This window comes from Anabrus simplex, chromosome 7 (genome assembly GCF_040414725.1).
Source record: "Anabrus simplex isolate iqAnaSimp1 chromosome 7, ASM4041472v1, whole genome shotgun sequence".
In the NCBI taxonomy this organism is placed as follows: domain Eukaryota; kingdom Metazoa; phylum Arthropoda; class Insecta; order Orthoptera; family Tettigoniidae; genus Anabrus; species Anabrus simplex.
This window is the reverse complement of record NC_090271.1, coordinates 309,407,581-309,431,311: the sequence shown is the minus strand read 5'-3', so window position 1 is coordinate 309,431,311 and position 23,731 is coordinate 309,407,581.

Genomic DNA, 23,731 nt, shown 5'->3' with positions numbered 1-23,731 from the left:
GCAATTGGAAACCTCGCAATTGTGAATTACCGGAACTCCAAGACATTACAGACTCTCACTGCCTTTCAGACGTCGTAATTAACCAACTTTAACCGTTCCGTATTGCCATTACATAATATTGCTGAATGAAGAAGTGAGAAGGCGTCATAGTCCGCCAACTTTCTGCCAGCGTTCGTTAAAACTAAACAAAGGCGAGTCTTGGGAACTTGATGTTCAATATCCTGGGAACTTCGTGCGCGTATACAGCCAGATCAGGTGGCGGCGCTCTTGTTAATAAGACGCCTTTGATGCTGGGAAGTTCATTGCGGCAGAGTAGAAATCTGATCACGAGAACTTCCTCCGAATCCATCCCCAAACTTGTGCAATAAACACTGAGGCAGCTCACAGGAGGTGCCTTCCTCAGATCCACAAACACATCTTTGATGAACATATCCTAGGAAGGGGATGTTCCTTTTATTTTAACGCCATGGACCTGCGTAGCAAAACGGTCAGCACTATTAGCTGGCGTCCTTGTTTGCCCGGGTTCGATTCTTGGTAATGCGAGAAACTTAAGAGTGACAGGAGGCCTGGCATGTGGTAAAAATGGTACATGGAGCTCACTTCATTGGAGGAAATGCTGCACCATCTCAGAACAAGGACACGAGTTCACTTTAGTCTGCTCCATGGCTAAATGGTTAGCATGCTGGCTTTTAGCCGAGGGGCCCCGGGTTCGATTCCCGGCTGGGTCGGTGATTTTAACCTTCGTTAGTTAATTCCAATGGCTCGGGAGCTGGGTGTGTGTGTGTGTGTGTGTGTGTGCGTGTGCCGTTTTCATCATTAGATTTCATCATATGGGTAGGTAGGGCGTTGCCCTGCACCAGGCATCTTTGGAGGCCACTCTCCATTATTATTATTATTATTATTATTATTATTCTTGTTCTTGTTCTTGTTCTTGTTCTTATTCTTATTATGCTTATTCTTATGCTTATTCTTATTCTTATTCCAAAGTCATTGTGCCAATTCTTGATTATTCTCTCGATCGAACATTTAGCCTAGTGCACTAAATCAAACATTATTAAAGAAAACACTTTGACATATTCCTAACTGTTTTACTATACAGATAGGTCGTACGGCGACGATGGCGTAGGGCTAGGCGTGGGAAGGAAGCAACCGTCGCCTTAATTAAGGTACAGTCCCAGCATTTTCTTTTTTTGAAAATGAGAAACGACGGAAAACAATCTTCAAGGCTGTGGACAGTGGGTTCGAACGCAACTATCTTCCGAATGCAAGTTGATAGGTAGGTGACCCAGCCCGCAGAGCCACTTGCTCGGTGATACGGGGTGAAAGTATCTCACGGGGATTACTGTAAGTACTTAGGTGTTAATTTAAGGAAAAATCTTCACTGGGGTAATCACATAAACGGAATTGTAAATAAATATTACAGGTCTCGCCATATGGTTATGAGAGTGTTTAGGTGTTGTAATGAGGATGTAAATGGAGAGGGAATATAAGTGTCTGGTAAGACCACAATTAGATTATTGTTCCAGTGTATGATGCCCACACCAGAATTTCTTGATTAGTGTTATTAGCTGCCACCCCCGGAGGCCCGTGTTCGATTACCGGCTCTGCCACGAAATTTGAAAAGTGGTACGAAGACTGGAACGGGGTACACTCAGCCTCGGGAGGTGAACTGATTAGAGGTGGGTCCGATTCCCACCTCAGCCATCCTGGAAGTGGTTTTTCGTGGTTTCTCACTTCTCCTCCAGGCAAATGCCGGGATGGTATCTAATTTAAGGCCACGGCCGCTTCCATCCCTCTTCCTTGTCCATCCCTTCCAATCTTCTCATCCCCCGCAAGGCCCCTGTTCAACATAGGAGGTGAGGGCGCTTGGGCGAGTAACTGGTCATCCTCCCCAGTTGTATCCCCCGAACCGAAGTCTGAAGCTCCAGGACACTGCCCCTGAGGCGGCAGAGGTGGGATCCGAGGGAAAAACCTACCCTGAAGGGTAAGCAGATTAAGAAAGGAAGAGAACTAGAAAAGAACCAAAGGAAAACAGCACGATTGCTTCTAGTTCTTTTCTACAAAATTGTAGTGTTAAATAAATGTTGCAAATTTTGGGCTGAGAAGACTTGGAAGAAAGGGGAGTACGAAATATATTCCCAGTTGTCAGAGGAAAGATGGCGTGGAATGACTTTAGTAGATGGATATGTTTCAATAGTGTTTTAAAAGTAGGAAATATTACAATTTGAAGATACATTTGGAAATCAAGAGGACAAATCGGGGGAAAATACCATTTATAAGAAGAGGAGTTAGAGATTGTAATAATAATAATAATAATAATAGTAATAATAATAATAATAATAATAATAATAATAATAGTAATAATTTACCAAGTAAGATGTTAGCTAAATTTCTAAGTTCTTTGAAATGATTTAAGAAACCACTAGGTAAACAACTGTGAGTGAATCTGCCACATGGGTGACTACCCTAAGTACAGATCACTGGTAACTGATTTATGATGTCCAGTGGAATCAGGACCTCTGGTATGTGACAACTCATTTCAAAATTTCGAGGTGCACTGTCGGGAATTCGAACTGTGGCTATCTTGGTGAGAAGCCCGTGATTATATCAGTCCACTATCAATCACTACCGCGTAGCCAAATCAGTTCACGACGTGAATAATTAATTAATAAGCTAGACTGTTTGGCCTTGGTGCTTGTTGGGGTGACCATATTGGAGTTTTAGTCATGATTTCGTGCTGTACACACACTGGGATCTAGCTCTCCATATTACCGGTGTTTTTTCTGTTTCCCGTACCTATGGGGAGGGGGAGAATAATTTTGTAAGTGCTTTTATTTACATTTTTCTTAATTATTGTGGTGTTTTCACTGCTAGTAAATTTGTCCTTGTGCGTGTAGTGTTTAAATGGTTCTGTTTGGAGCATGGCTTGCTCACTTCCATTCAACCTCTTGTATTGTCGTCATCATTGCTAGTAACATTACTGACCATTTTCCTAAAACCTATCATACTACCTTGTTCCGATTTAATTAATTTACTGTGGTCAATAATCATTTTACAGTGTTTTGGTTACATTCTACAATACTTAGTTCTATATTATTCATCAACGAAGTTATTCTGATGGAAGGTTTCAGGTATGTTACTAATTCTTACTATCTGGTATGTCAGATATTATGTACTATCTGAGAATGGCAAACTCATTCCAAACGTACCCTAAAACCTATTTTCTTAACTTTTTCAATTTCATTACCAGTGGTCAGTAACCTTAATGAACGCCTCTCAGTTCTGACGGCTAACATTTTACACGTAACCACACGTAGATCTGTATCATATCCAAGTAATTACATAACTACGAATAATCGTTCTGTTGTAAGCATATGGTTCTGTAAATTAAGAATTGAAAAAGAAATGAAACTCCACTACGTTACGGTGATTAGTCATATGTTTCAGCGTCCGAGTTTATTTTCTTGTCGTCTTAGTTACCTTTGTTATGTCTGTATGGTTTGGCTTTCCGGATTAACTTCTTGTATTTACAATGAACCTTTATTAAATATGTACTGAAATTCATTCTGGGTATCATTATGTAGTTTGATCAAAAGTTAGCAATCACTCAAAAATCTTATGGACTTTGGGTAAGTCATGGGTAGCTTCTATGTCACTTTGATTTTCAGTGTATTTATGTTTTGTGTCCACGGTTAACCAATAGTTGATTAACCGCCGACACATTACATCCTGAAGAGAACATTCCTTTCCACGCCGGAATATGCGAGTGGTCAACAAAGGATGGAGAAGAAGCCGAATAAAAAATCAACTGTAAATTTCAGTTTTCTCTACGGGGTCGGGTATGAGGCGGATTTTTATGACCGGATGCCCTTCCTGACGTGAACCTCATCAGAAGAGTTAAAGAGATAAAATGAATGACGTGATATATGCTAGTACAAAGGGAGGCGGTGAAAGTCGGTAGCGGCACATAGCCTACTCCTGTCGAATAGGACCAAGGGGTCTGCCCAAAGCTTAACGTCTCTATCTTACGGACGAATCACCATCAACAGCGTAATATGCCCTTACTCCATATGAGGTACAGCCCCATGGCTAAATGGTTAGCGTGCTGGTCTTTGGTCACAGGTGTCGCGGGTTCGGTTCCCGGCCGGTTCGGAGATGTTAAACTTAAATGGCTAATTCCCTTGGTTCGGGGACTGGCTGTTTGTGATTTCCCCAACATTCCTGCGACTCACACACCACACATAACACTATCATCCACCACAATAACACCCAGTTACCTACACGTGGCAGATGACGCCCACCCTCATCGGAGGGTCTGCCTTGAAAGGGCTGCACCCGGCTAGAAACAGCCACAGGAAATTATATTACTTCATATGAGAACTGCGGAAAGGTTTAGAATTTAATACATGCTTTGGCACGCAATCTAGTGATTAGATATTGTATACCACCACCTCCCCCACCCTGCCGGCCAGCATTCTGATCGTGAAGTTTTTTCGACCAACGGGACTCGAACCGGCTATTCACGGTGTCAGACTTCAACGCCTTAACGGTCATGGCCACCAGGCCGGCTTTTCTTTAAAATAATGATAATGCTATTGGTTTTACGTCCCACTAACTACTTTTTCGGTTTTCGGAGACACCGAGGTGCCGGAATGTAGTCCGACATGAGTTCTTTTACGTCCTAGTAAATCTACCGACGCAAAGCTGACGTATTTAAGCATCTAAATACCACCGGACTGAGTCAGGATTAAACCTCCCAAGTTGGGGTCAGAAGGCCAGAGCCTCAACCGTCTGAGCCACTCAGCCCGGCTTTTTTTCTTTTACAGCCTCGCCTTAAATGTAAAAACAAATTAAAAGTTGGTAGATTATGCCTTTTGGCAATAAGGAACAAGGGATAAGGAGTTACATGTTTCAAGTTGACAACTTCCCAAAAAAGCAGGACTTTTCATTTTCCGAATGTTAAGAGTTCACGGACTTATGCCCTTTTCAAAACTACTCTTTCAATTGATGTCTTAAACATTTGAATTATTGCCGGTCAATCATATATTTTGGTCATCCTCTGTGTGATTTTGATTTCGATGCAAATGACTGTCTAATATTGGTCTGCTGAAGTTATTAATAACAAGAGGGCAGTGTGTATGACAGTGTGACCGTGAACTCAGCCTCAAAGAGCTGACGCGTGTTCCTGTTTACTGTTTGTCTACTGGAGTGGTTATGACGAATGCATGAGTGTCGTGGAGCGACGTAGACCGTAGCTTCAAAGGGGTCACATTGTGCCGAGAGACTGTGCGGTGCGTCGTTGCGAGAACTTGCACTTCGCGTGGGGCTGAGTGTTTGTGCATTACAAACGTTATGCAGTTTGAAGTGCCAGTATGCAGTAGTTCGAAGAAGAGCGAAACACTAATTAACTTGAAAGAGGATTGTAATCTTGTTGTGATGATCTGTTTCGTATTCAGCATCAGATACTGGAGAATAACAACAATGTCTTCATATCGTTTTCTCGACTTTTATAGAAATGAACAGGATATTTGAGAAAAGCCCTCGCTCCATGGAAAATGAACATTTCGTTAAAGAACACAAAGTCCTGAACGTGATCCAACGTAATGGAAATTCAAGAGCAGATCAAATGAAACAATACCCTACCTTGGTAGCGTCATTAGAGCATAACTACGATATCAAAAGAAGAACACCTGTCCTAGTAAAGAAAATGTCCATATACAAGACTAGCAAGATACCCGTGCTTCGCTACGGTATTATACTGAAATTTATAATTGAATGCTTATCATTTTATATAAAATCCGCCAAATTTCGCGATTTGACTCGTTTTCTGAGAGATTACGGCAAAGTTTCTCCCATTTTTCAATCTTTGTTTCCAGCAATCGATTTCGTACTTCCCGGGCTAGCTCCAGGTATTTCGCCCAGTCATTTGGGTCCCTAAATCTCTGCCATCTTTTCCTATAAGCATTTTTAATATGGATCAGGTTTCTCCCATTTTTCAATCTTTGATTCCAGCAATCCATTTCGTACTTCCCGAGCTAGCTCCAGGTATTTCGCCAAGTCATTTGGGTCCCTAAATCTCTGCCATCTTTTCCTATAAGTATTTTTAATATAGATCAAATCTTTGAGGAGATCCGACGTGGTGTCGTCTTGGGTGCCTTGGCGGTACTGAGCCCGCGGCCGGGTGCATTCGTAGTCATTACCCGGCCAGGACCAGTTTCCAGCGCGGTCCGCACATACTGAAGACGGTCCACAACATTATTATTATTATTATTATTATTATTATTATTATTATTATTATTATTATTATTATTATTATTATTATTAAAGTATGAAGGCTTTCACGGCCGGTGTCAATATAATAAAATTCTTCCGGGCTGTTATGCCGTGGTCCACTCCTCTCGCTTCTCCCAGACGTTTCGACTACTGCTGCGGTAGTCATCAAAAAAAAAAAAAAAAACAACAACTGAAAGGTAGTTTTTGCTACTTTGCTTTACGTCGCACCGACACAGATAGATCTTACGGCGACGATAGGACGGGAAAGGGCTAGGAGTTAGAAGGAAGCAGCCATGTCCTTAATTATTGTACAGCCCCAACATTTTCCTGGTGTGAAAATGGGGAACCACGGAAAACCATATTCAGGGATGCCGACAGTGGAATTCGAGCCCACTACCTCCCGGATGCAAGCTCACAGCTGCGCGCCCCTAACCGCGCGGCCAACTCGCCGGGTGATTAAGCACATAACGAGGTTCGTAGTATTCGAACATTTATTTGAAGATCTATATTTTAACTGATCTAGAAGTTTACTGCTCTAGGTGGTGGTGGTATTTATTGTTTTAAGAGGAAGTACAACTACAGGATGTCCGAGAAGTCCCCGTACCCCTAGTTTCATACGTTTCATATGATAGTGGAGTACTTACATATAAAAACTATGAATCCAGAGAATCTGTATGTGCACCATCATGCCTTACACACAGTTCTATCCGTCTCCAAGTCCTCAATGACATCTTTCGGAGAATCTCAGGAGTTATGGAACGAAAGGCTTTCTCCACACTTTGACGCAATTCTTCATTAGTCGTGCACCGACGTTGAGCCATATGCGAGTTGATTATTCCCCATAATGAGTTGTCTGGCGTGATAAGGTCCGGGCTTCATGGTGGCCATTTCAACGGGGCTGGAGATGTTGGTGAGCCACGGCCAATCCAGCAGCCTTGAAATTGTTCATCAAGGAACTCGCGCACCTGCATAGTAAAATGTGCAGGAGCCCCATCCTGCTGTAACCACACATGACCCATAATTCCCTTGTCTTGATGCTGAGCTATTAACCAAGATTGTAACATATGCAAATAAGATTTTCCATTCACATACCCATAAAAAAATCACGGTCCGCACAAGTGACGTGATCATATCCCGGCCCATACAATAACATCAGGGGGGTTCCTTTCCAACTCTTGCACATAATGAGGATTTTCCTTAGACCAGAAAACCACAGTCCTCCTTTGTGAACTGCGATATATCGCACATTCATCAACACTCTTGAGCGAGACACGGCGGGTGGGAATTGTGCCAACAAAACACGGCAGGCTGCAAGTCGTTGCTCCATGTCACTGTTAGATAATTCATTCACACGCATCGGCCTAAATCCTTTCATTTTCAAAAATCTCTTTTAATGTGGTCACGCATTGTTGACCGCAGTACTTGAATTTCAGCTGCTCTTTTGCGAATGGATTTCAGCGGAGACTGCTCAATTGATTGAGCGACGGCGGAACACGTTTCTTCCCGCGTCTTCTTACGTCCACTACGCGGCCTGTAGCTTTAGCTTTAGCAGAGTAGCTTTACGAGGTGGGGGTTTGCCAAAGCGATATCTAAATGCACTCATTATCACTGTCATAGTTTGTCCCGTACGTGCTCGTTCGTGCACCCACACACACGTCATTAATCGCTCCTCAACAGTATAGCTGTCTCCGCTCACGTCAGCCATGACTTAACAACTGAAATGAGACTGACAACAACGCTAGCAGCAGGGATACCAATACCAATAAAACAACTATTGAATTCCCCAATTATACAAACTCATTTGTCCATGCCATAATATAACAAAATAATAATATGAATGGTATGAAACTAGGCGTACGGGGACTTCTCGGACACCCTGTAGACAGTCATTCTCTACATAACAAAAATCATTGAGAAAAAATAGAAGGGATCCAACACTTCGAAAGATGAAGATATTGGCCAAGGAAGGACTAGGGCCCCGAAGGACTTGAATATGAAAAACTCCCTAAGCCTCGAGTGCTCTAATACCATCGGGGTCGGAAAAGAATAAGAGTTGACCAAGGGAGGTCGGATAGGATAGATGAAAGCCAGGAGGCTGGCACAAGTAAGTGAAAGCAAGCCGTAAATTAATTTTATTATTGTTGCATTGATTACCGCTAAATATTTTGGTGTTGAAGGGAGATTTGTGTATTTTAAAAATGCGTTTAAATAGTTTAATGAAAAATGTTGATTTGTGATGCCAAAGTTGTAGGATTTAAAACCATTTCAGGACTCACCTAAGGGTCCCGTGGTCAACAACCCACACATACCAAGTCCAGAGCTCCTGTGGCCCCTTTTAGTCGCCTTCTCCGACACGTAGGGGATACCGTAGGTATTATTATACCTCCCCCACCAACCGGAGGTTTACTGCTCTAACTAGTCTCTTTACTAAGAGTGAGTAATCATGGTAAAAACAACGCTGGAGTGCGTGCTATCACTACCACGAGATATAACAGTCAGCAGAAGTAGTATCATCTAACATCTTCAACACATATCGCACCCACGACTCCAACGCGGTTTGGAAAGGTTGCAGAAGCAGATGAAGAAAAAGAAGAAAATAAAGAAGATTTGGACTAGACTGCAATCGGACTAGACAAAAGAGTGACTGAATGGGTGGCTATATTTCTAGAAAACAGAACTCAGGGAATTAGAGTAGGCGAATCTTTGTCTGACCCTGTAATAATTAAGAGGGGAATTCCTCAAAGCGGTATTATTGGACTTTTAAGTTTTCTTATGTATATAAATGATATGAGTAAAGAAGTGGAATCAGAGATAAGGCTTTTTGCAGATGATTTTATTCTGTATAGAGTAATAAATAAGTTACATGATTGTGTGCAACTGAAAAATGACCTCGATAAAGTTGTGAGATGGACAGTAGGCAACGGTATGTTGATAAACGGGGTTAAAAGTCAGGTTGTGAGTTTCCTAAATACGAAAAGTCCTCTGAGTTTCAATTACTGAGATGATGGGTGAAAGTTTCTTATGGGGATCACTGTAAGTACCTAGGTGTTAATATATGGGATAATCACATGAATGGGATATGAAATAACGAGTACATATCTCTGCACATGGTAATGACGGTACTTAGGGGTTGTAGTAAGGAAGTAAAGGAGAGGGCATATAAGTCTCTGGAAGACCCCAACTAGAGTATGGTTCCAGTGTATGGGAACCTCACCAGGATTACTTGATTCAAGAACTGGACAAGTTCCAAAGAAAAGCAACTCGATTTGTTCTGAGTGTTTTCCGACAAAAGAATAGCGTGACAAAAATTTTGCAAAATTTGGGCTGGGAAGATGTGGGAGAAAGGAGACGAGCTGCTTGACAAAGTGGTATGTTCCGAACTGTCAGTCGAGAGACGGCGTGGAATGACATTAGTAGACAAAGAGGTTTGAGTGGTGTCTTTAAAAATAGGAAAGATCACAATATGAAGATAAAGTTGGAATTTAGGGGGACAAATTGGGGAAAATATTTATAGGACGGTGAGTTAAAGGTGGGAGTAACTTACCAAGGGAGTTGTTCAAAAAATTTCCAATTTCTTTGCAATCATTTAAGAAAAAAGGCAAGGAAAACAACAGATAGGGAATCTGCCACCTGGACGACTGCCCTAAATGCAGATAAGTAGTGACTGATTGAAACAGAAGAAGAGGAAGAAGGGGAAGAAGAAGAAGAAGAATGTTTCATATTTTCAAAATTGAACTCGTTTCATTAAATCACTTAAAATGAGATTCGTACGATGTCCTGCTAGATGAATTCCACGCTGCTTCTTATTTTGTTCAATGGCAATGACAGTCAGTGGTTGCTTGAATAGTAAGTTTGTGAGTAATGTTAATGTTTTATATGATATCACTGTGATCGTCGCCATAAGACCTATCTGTGTCGGTGTGACGTAAAGCCAATAGCAAAAAAGAAATTAAAAAATATAAATATCACTGTGTGATTAATGAAGAGTGTAAAGACTCGGGAGAAACTATTATAAACGTACTTGACAGAGCGAGTTGTCTGTAAGCGTGCATTCTGGAGATAATGAGTTCGAATCTCACTGTCGGCAGCCCTGAAGATGGTTTTCCGTGGTTTCCCATTTTCACACCAGGCAAATGCTGGGGCTGTACCTTAATTTAGGTCACATCCTATCCCATCGTCGCCATAAGACCAATCTGTGTCGGTGCGACGTAAAGCAACTTGTAAAATAATAATAATAATAATAATAATAATAATAATAATAATAATAATAATAATAATAATAATAATAATAATAATAATAATAATCAAGAAGCCTTTACGTCAGCTCTGTGGTGTAGTGGTTAATATGATTAGCTGTCACGAAATTTGAAAAGTGGTGCGAGGATTTGAACGGGGTCCACTCAGCCTCAGGAGGTCAACTGAGTATAGGTGGGTTCGATTCCCACCGCAGCCATCCTAGAAGTAGTTTTCCTTGGTTTCCCCCACCTTTCCTCCAGGCAAATGCCGGGATGGTACCTAACTGAAGGCCACGGCCGCTTCCTTCCCTGTTCCTTGCCTGTCCCTTCCAATCTTCTCATCCCTCCACAAGGCCCGTGTTCAGCATAGCAGATGAGGCCACCTGGGCGATGTACTGGTCATTCTCTCTAGTTGTATCCCCCGACCCAAAGACTCACAATGCAGGACGCTGTCCTAGAAGTGGTAGAGGTGGGATCCCTCGCTGAGTCCGAGGGAAAAACTGACCCTGGAAGGTAAACAGATTAAGAAGAAGAAGAAGAAGAAGAAGAAGAAGAAGAAGAAGAAGAAGAAGCCTTTACATCACGGATCAGTAAAATGATAACGGCATATCAATTAGCCAAAAATGTCTACAGGAAGAAATGTATATCCATTAATGGCAAGATACGACGTGACTACACGGTAGTACGACCGGAGACTTTATATGATCCGGAGTGCCTTACTCTGAATAGGAAAGGTCTGATCGAGAAATTAGAAATAAAAGAGAGGCAGATCTTGAGGAAAATTCTAGGACCAATCAATGACAATGGTTTATTTAGAAGACGACATAATCATGTAATCTACACACATGTAGAAAAAATCACAGACAACATTTGCAGGAAGAAAATTATTTTCTATTGCCCGTATGAATCCTACAAGACTGAGCAATAGCATCTTTAATTACGTTCTCAACAGAAAACCAAGGAGGCATGGTTCACCGAGGTGGAGAAAGACTTGCAAGAAGTGGAGATAACACAGGATATTCAGAAACTATTCAACTCAAGAAAAAACTCCAAGAGCATCGCGGTTTCCAAGAAAAGCCGAAACTAAAAACTGGCAAAGCATGGACTGAAGCGAGGAAGGAACAGCGTTGTATTCGAATGAGGGAATACTGGGCGAAAGTTAAAGCCCAAGTACAAGGGAAAGGAAAAGGGCGGCTGAAATAATGTGGTACGTAGATGGCCGAAATGACAGCAATAACAACAATAATAATAATAATAATAATAATAATAATAATAATAATAATAATAATAATAATAATAATAATAATAATAATAATAATAATGTTACAAATAAAACTCCATCTGTTTCATTACTCTAATATATTTCAGTATGAACTAATAAATGGCCACATTTACTAATTACTGTCTATTTACAAATCTCTCTTCCTACGGCACAGTAGGAGGTCCAGCCCGTTCCTTTACCTGGGACACTAATCCTTACATTCACTACCCCAAGGCCAGTCATCTCCTACGGCAGCTGTGTGTAGACCACTGGATTTGAACACAGTGCCACTGGCTACACAATATACGATGGCTGTTTGCTTGTTCGATCCGTGGACAGTCCAGTAATTCACAGAGTCACATGCAGTGAGCAACTAAACATCTGAACAGTATTCAACAGCATGACGATACTCACAACAGCGAACATTAACACAGGTCCATTTACCTTCACACTCGCTCACTTATTCACGCAGAAATACACGAACATTCGGTAAGTCTTCCGTTCTGTCGTCTCCATCTACACACTGGTCTCTCCGACACCACAAACAACAGCTCCGGTTCAGACCTCGCTGGGAACTAGCGACAGCCAACACCTCTGTCGCCCTCAGCCCAGCCACCGAACCTTAACGTACTGAGTCTCTCACTGACTGACTGACTCCGAGTACAACACTGACTGACTGTCCACGGCTAGCCTCCATTTTTATAGCTCGATTGATTTCAGCGAGGAATTTCTCGATGTCACTAGAGGCAGAACATTTCCGTTGAATCTCTAAGAAACTTACAGGTAAGGCGGTCGACGCGAACAATTCACGGAAAGGCCGGCCCCATCCTGCAGGAAGGCTGGGAGATCCCAGGTCGTGTGAGTCACTAGCCCCTTCTTGGAAGTACCGAACGAAGCTACCACGGGGCTGGCACGTAATAATAATAATAATAATACGTGTAAATACCAAGTGAAATGATTCAGATTACTGTACTTGATAAGGAAGCAAAGAGATCGGAGCAAGAAAACTGGAACTAGCACACCAGCTGGCTGAAGATAGCTACAATAAGATGAATCTCTCAAGTAAAACTAAAATCAAACATTACAACACAGTAAAAAAACCTGAAAGTTTGTATGCCACAGAATGCACGTTTTCTATGGAACCCAGTGAGGACTTAGCAAGTGGCCGCGTGGTTTGCGTCACGTAGCTATCAGGTTGCATTCTGGAGATAGTGGGTTCGAACCCCACTGTCGGCACCGCTGAAGATGGTTTTCCATGGTTTCCCATTGTAACACCAGCCAAATGCTGGGGATGTACTTTAATTGAGGCCACTGTCATTTCCTTTCCACTCCTAGCCTTTTCCTCTCCCATCTTCGCTATAAGACATATACGTGTTGGTGAGACGTAAAGCAGGTTGTGAAAAAAAGAAAACAAACCTGTGAACTAAAGGAGATAGAGGAAAACGAAAGGAAAATATTGATGAAAATCTGAATACCATTGAAAACAGAGGAAGGATAGTTTAGACATAGGGGGAATGAAGATCTGTACAAGGACGAAGAAGGAAATGAAAGGATGTCAGACACGATCAGAAACAGGAGAATTCTGGTCACACAATGAAGATTGGATAGCAGCAGATTGACAAAACAAGTGTTTAACGAGAGACCAAGGATGGCAACCAGTGTATCCAAACGGTAAAAAGTTGATATGCAGAGATTGAAATAACTGAAGATATAATACAAGGCACAACAACTTTCAGAAGTTTGATACAAAATTAGGGTTCCCCGAAAAGGAAAAGAGGAAATGTAGACACAAGAGAGGAGAAAACAGGAAAGAGAAAGGATGAAGAACTCCATTAGAGGTCAAGAAAAGAAGGATGAATGCACGGTTTCTTTCCGTGGTCCTGAGATGGCTAAAATCGAAAATAAGATGTTACTACTACTGCTAAACCAAACCCCATGGCGCAACAGCCCCGAAGGGACATGGCCTTCCAAGTGACCGCTGCTCAGCCGGAAGGCCTTCAGATTACGAGGTATCGGTTGGGCAGCACGACGAATCTTATCGGCCGTTAGTCTTGGTTCACTGGGTCGGGGCCGCCGTCTCATAATCAGATAAGTCCTCAATTGTAATCAGTAATCACGTAGGTAGTGGACCTTCACCCAGCCCTCAGATCCAGGTAAAACTCTCTGACCAGACTGGAAATCGAACCTGGGCCTCCGGGTAAGAGGTGGTGGTGGTGATTATTGTTTTAAGAGGAAGTACTACTAGGCAACCATCCCCTATAAAACAATAATCAGAGAGAAAAAATGGAAGGGGTCATACAATTCGAAAAATGAAGGTATCGGCCAAAGGAAGACAAGGGCCACAAGGGCGTGAAAATAAAGACTCCCTTAGCCTCCATACGTAATACCCTCCGGATTGTAAAAGAACAGGAGTTGACCAAGGGAGGTCGCAATGATAGATGAAAGTGAGAGCCTGGCACAACTACGTGGAAGCAATACCAGGACTCGGCTAAGGGCTCCGTGATCGCTAATCCACGTTCCATATTCCAGATCCCCTGTGGCCCCTTTTAGTCGCCTCTTACGACAGGCAGATGATACCGTGGGTGTTATTCTACCGCCCCCACCCACAGGGGGATCCGCGTAAGAGGTGGGCACCCTACCTCTACACCACGGGGCCGACTACTTCTACTACTACTACTACTACTAATAATAATAATGATAATAATAATAATAGTAATAATACAGAGAACGGAAGATCAAAATCCAAGAAGAAGATGTTCAGGAAATAACTGTAAACACATTTCGGACGTAAAATTGAACTGTTCAACCTTTGCAGATGACTGATTGATCAGTTCTATCAGATAACACGTATACTGAAATGGAATAAATCAATCTTTTGAAGGAGGCAGCAGAAAAACGGGGGAACAATTTTATTTTCATAGGATGAAATTTATGTGAACTTTAAATATGCTCTAAAATATATTATCACGAAATACGGGAATATTAAGAAAGAAAACAAATGTAAGTACCTCGGAGAAGTAATTCACCCTAATGCTCTTGATAAAGAAGCAATCAAAACTAGATCGCGAAAATTGGAACTAGCTTACCCATTGGCTAAATATATTTACAACAAGAAAGTAATGACAATAAAAACGAAACTTCACCAATAAAACACTGGTGGGCCTGTATGCAGATGGAAGTTTCTTCTTAAGAAAAGGTGAAATTGATGAATTAGAAAAGAAGACAGGGAAAGCGCCAAGAAAAAAGTCTTGCTCCAAAGAACAATGAAAGTCAATGGCGGAAAAGAAACAATAAAAAACTTCATTTGAAAGGCGAAAAGCTTTCAGACAGTGTCAGGATTACCTTCTGTGTTTCGAACGAAGCCAGAGAGGCTAACGTAGAGAATATTTGATGATTTCAATAAAAACTCCCCAAACTAAAATGGGATGGTTCATCAAAGTTGAACAGGATGAGCCATTTTCAGGAAAGGAATTAAGGAGGTTTGGGCGTTCGAGGAGAAAGAGGAGGAGGAAAAGAGATCTGTCAGTTTGAAGGAAAGAAGGAGGGAACGTAATGAAAGAAGGAAGAAATACCGGAAAGACAAGAAGGCAAGAAGAGGAAGAAAATCATGAATTTAATTCACGTGATCCACAGATAAACATATCTAAGGAATAATAATAATAATAATAATAATAATAATAATAATAATAATAATAATAATAATAATAATAATAATAATAATAATAATAATAATAATAATAATAATAACAACTAGCGGACCCGTGCTGCACCACTCTCGTCTTGGTATGTCTGTCGCATTCATATTGTTTTGCCTGTCCCTTTCAATGATTTTATGAACATTCAATACCGGTAAATAATAACTGATTCATTCATTATTTCCGTACAATGTTCTCTGTGCTTCGACCATTCCGCCGTATCTGTACCATAATATTTTCAAACGCCTTGTCCGAGTTAGTGCAACATACAATTTGTCGTAGCTGATCACTGTTCCGGTAAGTAGACTACCCACGTTTTCAAGTGTTTCTCCCTGTTTTTTTAATGGTCACACAGAAGGCTTATTGACTTGATACCTTTCTGCCTGTGAGTACGTTGACTATTTTTTCTTAGCAGCATTCAAGTAATAAGGAATGTTCTCCTCAGTATATTCAGAAGCTGGGGAACGTGAGAGAATTAAAGAGTATCTATTCTTCCATTGTCAGAGGAAGTGTATACTCTCTGGCTAGACAAGTAGTAATCAAAAATGGATGCATGCAAGGACAATTGAGGATGAAAATCACATACATCAGAATATTAATGCAAATGTTAGTCGCTGTGTATCTGTGTAGTGGAGAAAATATACGAGTGCGAATTTCGTTTCTATTATTTTTTGATTTAGAGGCAGACAGTCTGCCATTGACATACAGAATGTGTACCGGAATACGCATTCAGTTTCATCTCTCAATGGATATTATTTTCTGAACTTTCATTTCGTTCCTAATACATTCGTTTTCCGTTCCCTTTCCAACTTCGTGCGAGTTTTGTTGAAATTGAACTTTAGAAGGTCAAAACCAAGATATCTGGCCATTTTTCCATTTTTTCAGTAGATCAGTAGATGGTCCACAGCAATTTCAATAAGACTCGCTACATTCTTCTTGTGATACCATTTAGGATATTCCAGTAGAAGTAGGGAAGAGAAATGGCCCAGTCCGGTGTATCGGGAGCAGTAAGCAGTAAGGTCCCGGGCGAGGGAGGCTCGATCAATAGCTCCGCGGGGTCCATACCCCCTCGCAGGGGAGTGGGCCCACTAACAAGCTTAACAGGGGCTTAACCTCAAGGAATCCACCCCGCGACTTATCAGCTTCCGGCTTTATTGTAACAAGGCCAACAATACTGAAAGTATGTTAGGTCGGCGGTATTGACAGATTCATAATAGAATCGGCTTATATGGAGAAACCTCCGTTGTTCGTGTTTTCGGTTATGCTGGAGTTTTCGGATCTCATGATAAGCTCATGATAGAATTATCTCATAGAAGTCCACGTTTTCAATACACTTTGTGATTTATTAAGAATCAAAATCGAAGTTACATATTAAAACGGGGCATATTTCGCCCGTATTATAATAGGCATCTTCAACCGTATTGTCCCTAACATTATTATTAAAATTAAATTGGTAGACTAGACATTAGGCTAAACCAAAAATAACCGAGCTCGATAGCTGCAGTCGCTTAAGTGCGGCCAGTGTCCAGTATTCGGGAGATAGTAGGTTTGAACCGCACTGTCGGCAGCCCTGAAAATCGTTTTCCGTGGTTTCCCATTTCCTCACCAGGCAAATGCTGGGGCTGTACCTTAATTAAGGCCACGGCCGATTCCTTCCCACTCCTAACCCTTTCCTGTCCCACCGTCGCCATAAGACGTATCTATGTCGGTGCGACGTAAAGCAACTAGCAAAAAAAAAAAAAAAACTACATAATATGGATTATAACATTACAATAACTATTACAAAAACACACCTATTTATATAAAAATATGAGCACTTGAGTGCACTTAAAATTTGTGTCATTAAAACTTTATAGTGCATGAAATAACGTTTTTATTGTTCAAGTCTGACATTTAATATTTGAAAGTACTGAGGCACACTTATATATGTATTCCTGAGACTTGTACATTCTTAGAATAAAAGATTTTACTGTTAACTATCAATTCCTTCATTAATTCTTTCATGAGCTAATATGTAGTTCAATACAGAACTCAAAATAAAATATATAACTTGCGATGTTATGATAATCACATGCATTTACTTCTGTGTACAAATCGCACTCAGTGTTCCACGATTTCGTTCGGGCTACTTAAGTACAGTAAATTACATAGCAGAACAATCACAGCGACAGATGACTGCAGAAAGAGAGAGGCAAGAAAATAGACTAGAACCCTACAAAGCAATCTCTGTGTCTTCATACAGTGTAACTCGTATTTAATTTCAAAGCTTTTCAGTCTTTTGAAAACCTTAAGTAATTATTAGACACACAAAACTGTAACCAAACGAAACTCCAAGCCGCAATAGCCCCGAAGGGCCATGGCCTACCAAGCGACCGCAGATAAAGTGGTGTCGTGTGGTCCGCACGACGAATCCTCTCAGCTATAATTCTTGGCATTCCAGACCGGGGCCGTTACCTCACTGTCAGACATCTTCTCAATTTTAATCACGTAGATTGAGGGGACCTCGAAGCAGCCCTCAGATTCAGGTAAAAATTCCTGACCTGGCCGGGAATAAAACTAATAATGAACAAATATATAATAAAAACAATAATAAATAATAAACTAATAAACATGTAAGAATGACATGTTTCATTCTACAAGAACTCTGTTTTAATTTCCTTTTTACAATTTGTTTTACGTCACACCGACACAGACAAGTCTTATGGCTACGATGGCGTAGGAAAGGGCGAGGAGTGGGAATGAAGCAACCATGGTATTAAGATACAGCCGCAGTATTTGCCTGCTTTGGAAATGGGAAACCACGGAAATCTATTTTTTCAGCGCTGTCTACAATGGGGTTCGAACACATCATCCCCCATATGCAAGCTAAGAGGTACGTGAAGCAAACCACGTAGCAACGTAGATGTGATCATCATGACATCGCAAGTTATACATTTCATATTGAAGTCCGTATTGAATTACGTATAAGCTCATGAAAGAATTGATAGTAAACATTAGAATCCTAAGAAGATACAAGTTTTACGAGTACATATACAAGTGTACCTGAGTGCTTTCAAGTATTCACTGTCAAACACGACGAACAGAAACGTTATTTTATCCTCTATGAAGTTTTAATGACACAAGACAAACATCAAGCGCACTCAAGTGCTCATTTTATGTAAATACTTGTGTTTTGTAATAGTTCTTTTAATGTTACAAGCCACTTCATGTCGCATTTTAAGTTTATTCTTACTTTTTGACTACTACTCTAATTTTATTGTAAAGGATAATACGGATGCAGGTGCCTATGATATTATAGGCAAAACATGTCCCTTTATTTTGACATATAGCATCGATTTCTATTTTCAATAAATCACAAAGGGTATTGAAAAGGTGGCCTTCTATGAGATAAAGTCTTTCATAAGCTTGCGCTTATTATTTCTTTTTTTTTCTGGTATAGGCCTCTTCATGCAGTATGTACTGTGTAAAAAATTCCTCTCAGTCCGACTACACAAATACAGTACTTATTTCACTTGTTTTTACCCTTTATTTTTTGTTGTTGAACTTTTAACTCTGTTCTGTTAATAAAGCATGGAAGTGTGCAGCCTAGCTTACAGATATGACGTTTTTAGTAACAAACAAAGACAGGTTTGTGTGACTATTGCCTATAACAACCGTTAATTGGCGGTCCCTTCGGAGTTGTTATAACCGGTTCCGACTGTATATCAAGGAATTTTCGCTCCAACTGAAACGTGTTGCGGGTCAGTATTTCTCCCGCCAACATTGTCACATAGAGATATTTCGGCAATATATCGTTCTTTGTTTATTAGTGTGTGTTTCTTTAGAGGTATATTCTATTGTAGTATTTCGATAGACTGAAACGCTTTAACGAGAGGGAAAATACCAGGCTGTTCAAATGTATTACTTTAAGTCCCCGGAATATATCGAAATATGGAGGCAATTTTAATGACAGTGCACACCTTCGTTTCTTGGTATCTACTTTCTAAACATTAAGTCATTTCACAAGGCAGATGACATAAACGTTGCTCAATTTGGAGAGATCTTCAACTTTTGTCCTGTGCCTTATTGTCGTATCTCGATACTTAATACTTTAGATTTCTCAGTTATAACTAGAGTCCGGATTATTAGGTGGTGATCGGTTAGAATGCAAGCTTACCCTTCACTGTACAGCGGTTATGCTATGAGATTTGCATAGATATTAGGGGTACAGCCTATAGAACTCCTTTAATTTATGCTACTCGTCCTACATTACGGTACAACAGGTCGCATGGCACTTCCTACAAACCAAATTACTTTGCATTCTAACCTATTACAACCTAAAAATCCGAGGTATAGTTATAACTGTTACGGGGATTCCGTGGCGGACAGAGGTGAAAGAAGGTGCAGGCATGAATGCGTCGATATAAGACAAGCAGGAGATTCATTTAAAACTTTAAAATTAGAGCTATATTTCTTTCTCTGCTCCCTTTTGGTTTCTTTTCAGATGTTAAATTTGAACAAATTAATTCACTAAGCGAAAAACTAGATTTCAGGTACAACAACGAGATATAGGAATAATATAATAAATGACAAGAGCACCTTTGCTCCAGAAAAATTATCCAGGATACTAATCTCCAAAAATTACAACTTTCCAGCCTTCCAAAGGCACCATTCAGCCTTTAGATTAATAGAAAGACCGTCTTTGCTCTATAAAATTTAGACTTAGGAACCTATTTTCAGAAATGTGCAGGACTATCAAAGGCACAACATACATTTTACAAGGTCGAAGTATTTACTGTGTTGAATGCTCAACGGTTTGATTCCTTTAACATTAAAAGGAATGACATTGATTGTAACAGCACGTACCCATTCTACAAGGACGTCGGTAAAAACAAAAGGTTATATAACAGGCCAAAGAACCCAAATGTAAAGGGGGCGGACACTTGCACTCCTTGAAAATTGAAAAGAAAACCATAAACACTATTTGGGCTTATGGCCCGGAGTTACTGAGGCTAAGCCTATACTACTGAGGTGATTAGATGGAGAAAATATATTTTTTCCAAAGACTACAAACTGAAAAAGGTTACAAAATCATAGTTACCTGGAGGGAACGCGGGAGGGTAGCTTACTCTCTATTCCCTGATTTCTATTGTTAAGTTCCTTCGGCTGGTTTGAAATTTACATTTTATAAAATTAGAGTTACATTATTAAATATTGTAAACCTTCCCCTCGAGCTAGCTTCAAAGACCATCACTTAGTTAAGCCAGAACTGTCATTACCTTGAGCTGGTGGACTTCTCAAAGATGGACGAGGCGCTGCCGCCTTCTTTATAAACACACACTCTGTAGACTGGAGCGTTCAATAAGATAACCTGATCTGAAAATGTGGCAGCTTTTATACCCGAGGGGAAAGTTTCAAAAAGCTCTGGGCTAAGGCCCGACACACCCCAAAATCTTATTGGGTAATTAAATAAATACCAGGTAATGTTGATTGGATGAAAAATAAATGTACACAATTTTCTATTGGCCAACATCTTACGTTAGCGGGAAGAGACACAAGTGTTGTAAACTTTAACACACCAAAAACAAAGAACAACCAACTCAGTTTAGTAAACCTTAAAATACAAAATTACTTTAAAATTTTAATAGTCAATATTCACACCAAACGGCACAAAATAAGTTTATAGTAGAGACATCTGTAGGGAAATGTCCAAACTTCTTGTATTAGTTGTTGTGAGTTTTAGATTTTAGATGACATTCTCCAAGGCGCTTCATTTATATGAACAGGGCGGTTGTACCTTCCGGTACAATAATCATACCTCTTCAACTCGATTTTGACTGGCATTTCGAGAGGGGACGTGTCATTATAATTAAAACTATCCATCACTATTGCGATTGGTAGTTGGCAAGTGAGCCTCCCGAACTCGAGTCTGAATGGCAGTAGGAAATGTGGCCTGCCATTATCATCTAAATTTCCCTACCGTGCACCTTACATCGAAAAAAAAAACGTATGGGGTGCTCCCCGTTTTGTTCCTCGGATAACGCTAATTGACATACAATTTAATATAATCTTACTCACTGCGTGTGCAGTAACTCACGTAGAATTCCGTATACAAGCTAGAATACCGTAGCGAAGCACGGGTGCAGTTGCTAATCTTTACTAACTGCTGTCTTTAGGTACATCGACTCTCTTTTAATTAATCATGGTTCTTGAAGATTCATTTCTTCTCAGCTCCTGACGAGCTTGTTTCTGCTTCCAAGACCGAGCTCGATAGCTGCAGTCGCTTAAGTGCGGCTAGTATCCAGTATTAGGGAGATAGTGGGTTCTAACCCCACTGTCGGCAGACCTGAAGATGCTTTTCCGTTGTTTCCAATTTTCACACCAGGCAAATGCTGGGGCTGTACCTTAATTAAGGCTACGACCGCTTCCTTCCCACTCCTAGCCCCTCCCTGTCCCATCGTCGTCATAAGAACTATCTGTGTCGGTTCGACGTAAAGCAACTTGTAAATAAATAAATAAATAAATAAATAAATAAATAAATAAATAAATAAATAAATAAATAAATAAATAAATAAATAAATAAATAAATAAATAAATAAATAAATAAATAAATAAATAAATAAATAAATAAATCTGCTTCCAAGCTTAATCTGAAGGGCGGACGTCATGAATCATTGTAGGACCTTTCTGACAAACCTTCAATCTTTATGCGAGAAGTGGACAATGAGAAAAACCCCGGATAAACACGGAAAAGAGAAGAGGTAAATAATGTAAAACTAAGTAAGTCGAATATAAGTAGTAGAAGACTAGAAATGAAGGGCAAGCACAAAAGGAGAAACGGAACAAAGAGGTCAATATACTGTAAACAAAGGAAAGGAACTAATAACTGAAATCAAACCATGTGTAAAAAGACAGGAAGGCCGAAAGGAACAGATAAAAGGGTAAACACAACGATAGGCCAATGTGGGAAAAGCGTGTCCGGTGTTCCCATCTTTCTATATCACTCATCCCGGGGTAAAATCACATAAGTGATTTTTCAGTTTTTTTTTTAATTTCTGTAGTATCGGTAACCTACTATCTTTTTGTTGCTATTTGCTTCACGTCGCACCGACACAGATAGGTCTTATGGCGACGATGGGATAGGAAAGGCCTACGAGTGGGAAGGAAGCAGCCGTGGCCTTAATTAAGGTACAACCCCAGCATTTGCCTGGTGTGAAAAGGGTTTGAACCCACTATGTCCCGGATGCAAGCTCAAAGCTGTGCGCCCCTAACCGCACGGCCAACTCGCCCGGTCCTACTAATATCAATGATCTCTGTCTTTAGACACTAATAAGATAACTCATTTCGTCATAATACTGACTAAATAGCCAAAGGTTATTTCCAGATTATTCAATGATACAAAACGATCGCCCGCCTCTATAGTGTAGTGAGATTAGCTGCCACCCCCGGAGGCCCGGGTACGATTCCCGGCTCTGCCACGAAATTTAAAAAGTGCAACGAGGGCTGGAACGTGGTCCACTCAGCCTAGGGAGGCCACTGAGTAGAGGGGATTCGATTTCTACCTGACCCATCCTCGAAGTGGTTTTCCGTGGTCCCCACGTCTTCTTCAGGCAAATGCCGGGACTGTACCTAAATTAACGCCATGACCGCTTCCTTCCCTCTTCCTTGTTTATCCCTTCCATTCTTCCCATCTCCAACAAAGCCCCTGTTCAGCATAGCAGGTGAGACCATCAGGGCGAGGCACTGGTCCTCTTCTCAACTTGTATCCCCCGACCCAAAGTTTCACTTTACAGGACACTGCTCTTGAGGGGGTAGAGGTGGAATCCCTCGCTGTGTCCGAGGGAAAAACCAACCCAAGAGGGTAAAAAGATTAAGAAAGAAAGGAAACAAACAAAGCCGTCTCCGGTAAAATCCAGATAAGTTGACTTATCTTTGTTTTTTTTGTCTTTTTTATGGCTATTAGCTTTACGTCGCACCGACACAGATATGTCTTATGGCGACGATGGGATAGGAAAGGCCTAGGAATTGGAAGGAAGCGGCCGTGGCCTTAATTAAGGTACAGCCCCGGCATTTGCCTGTTGTGAAAATGGGAAACCACGGAAAACCATATTCAGGGCTGCCGACAGTGGGGCTCGAACCCACGATCTCCCGATTACTGGATACTGGCCGCACTTAAGCGACTGCAGCTATCGAGCTCGGTGACTTATCTTTGTTAATACTTTGAATAGTGTTAATAAAAGTGCCTTTAACCAGATAAGTCAGTTTTTGTTTTCTGTGTAGTTTCTGTT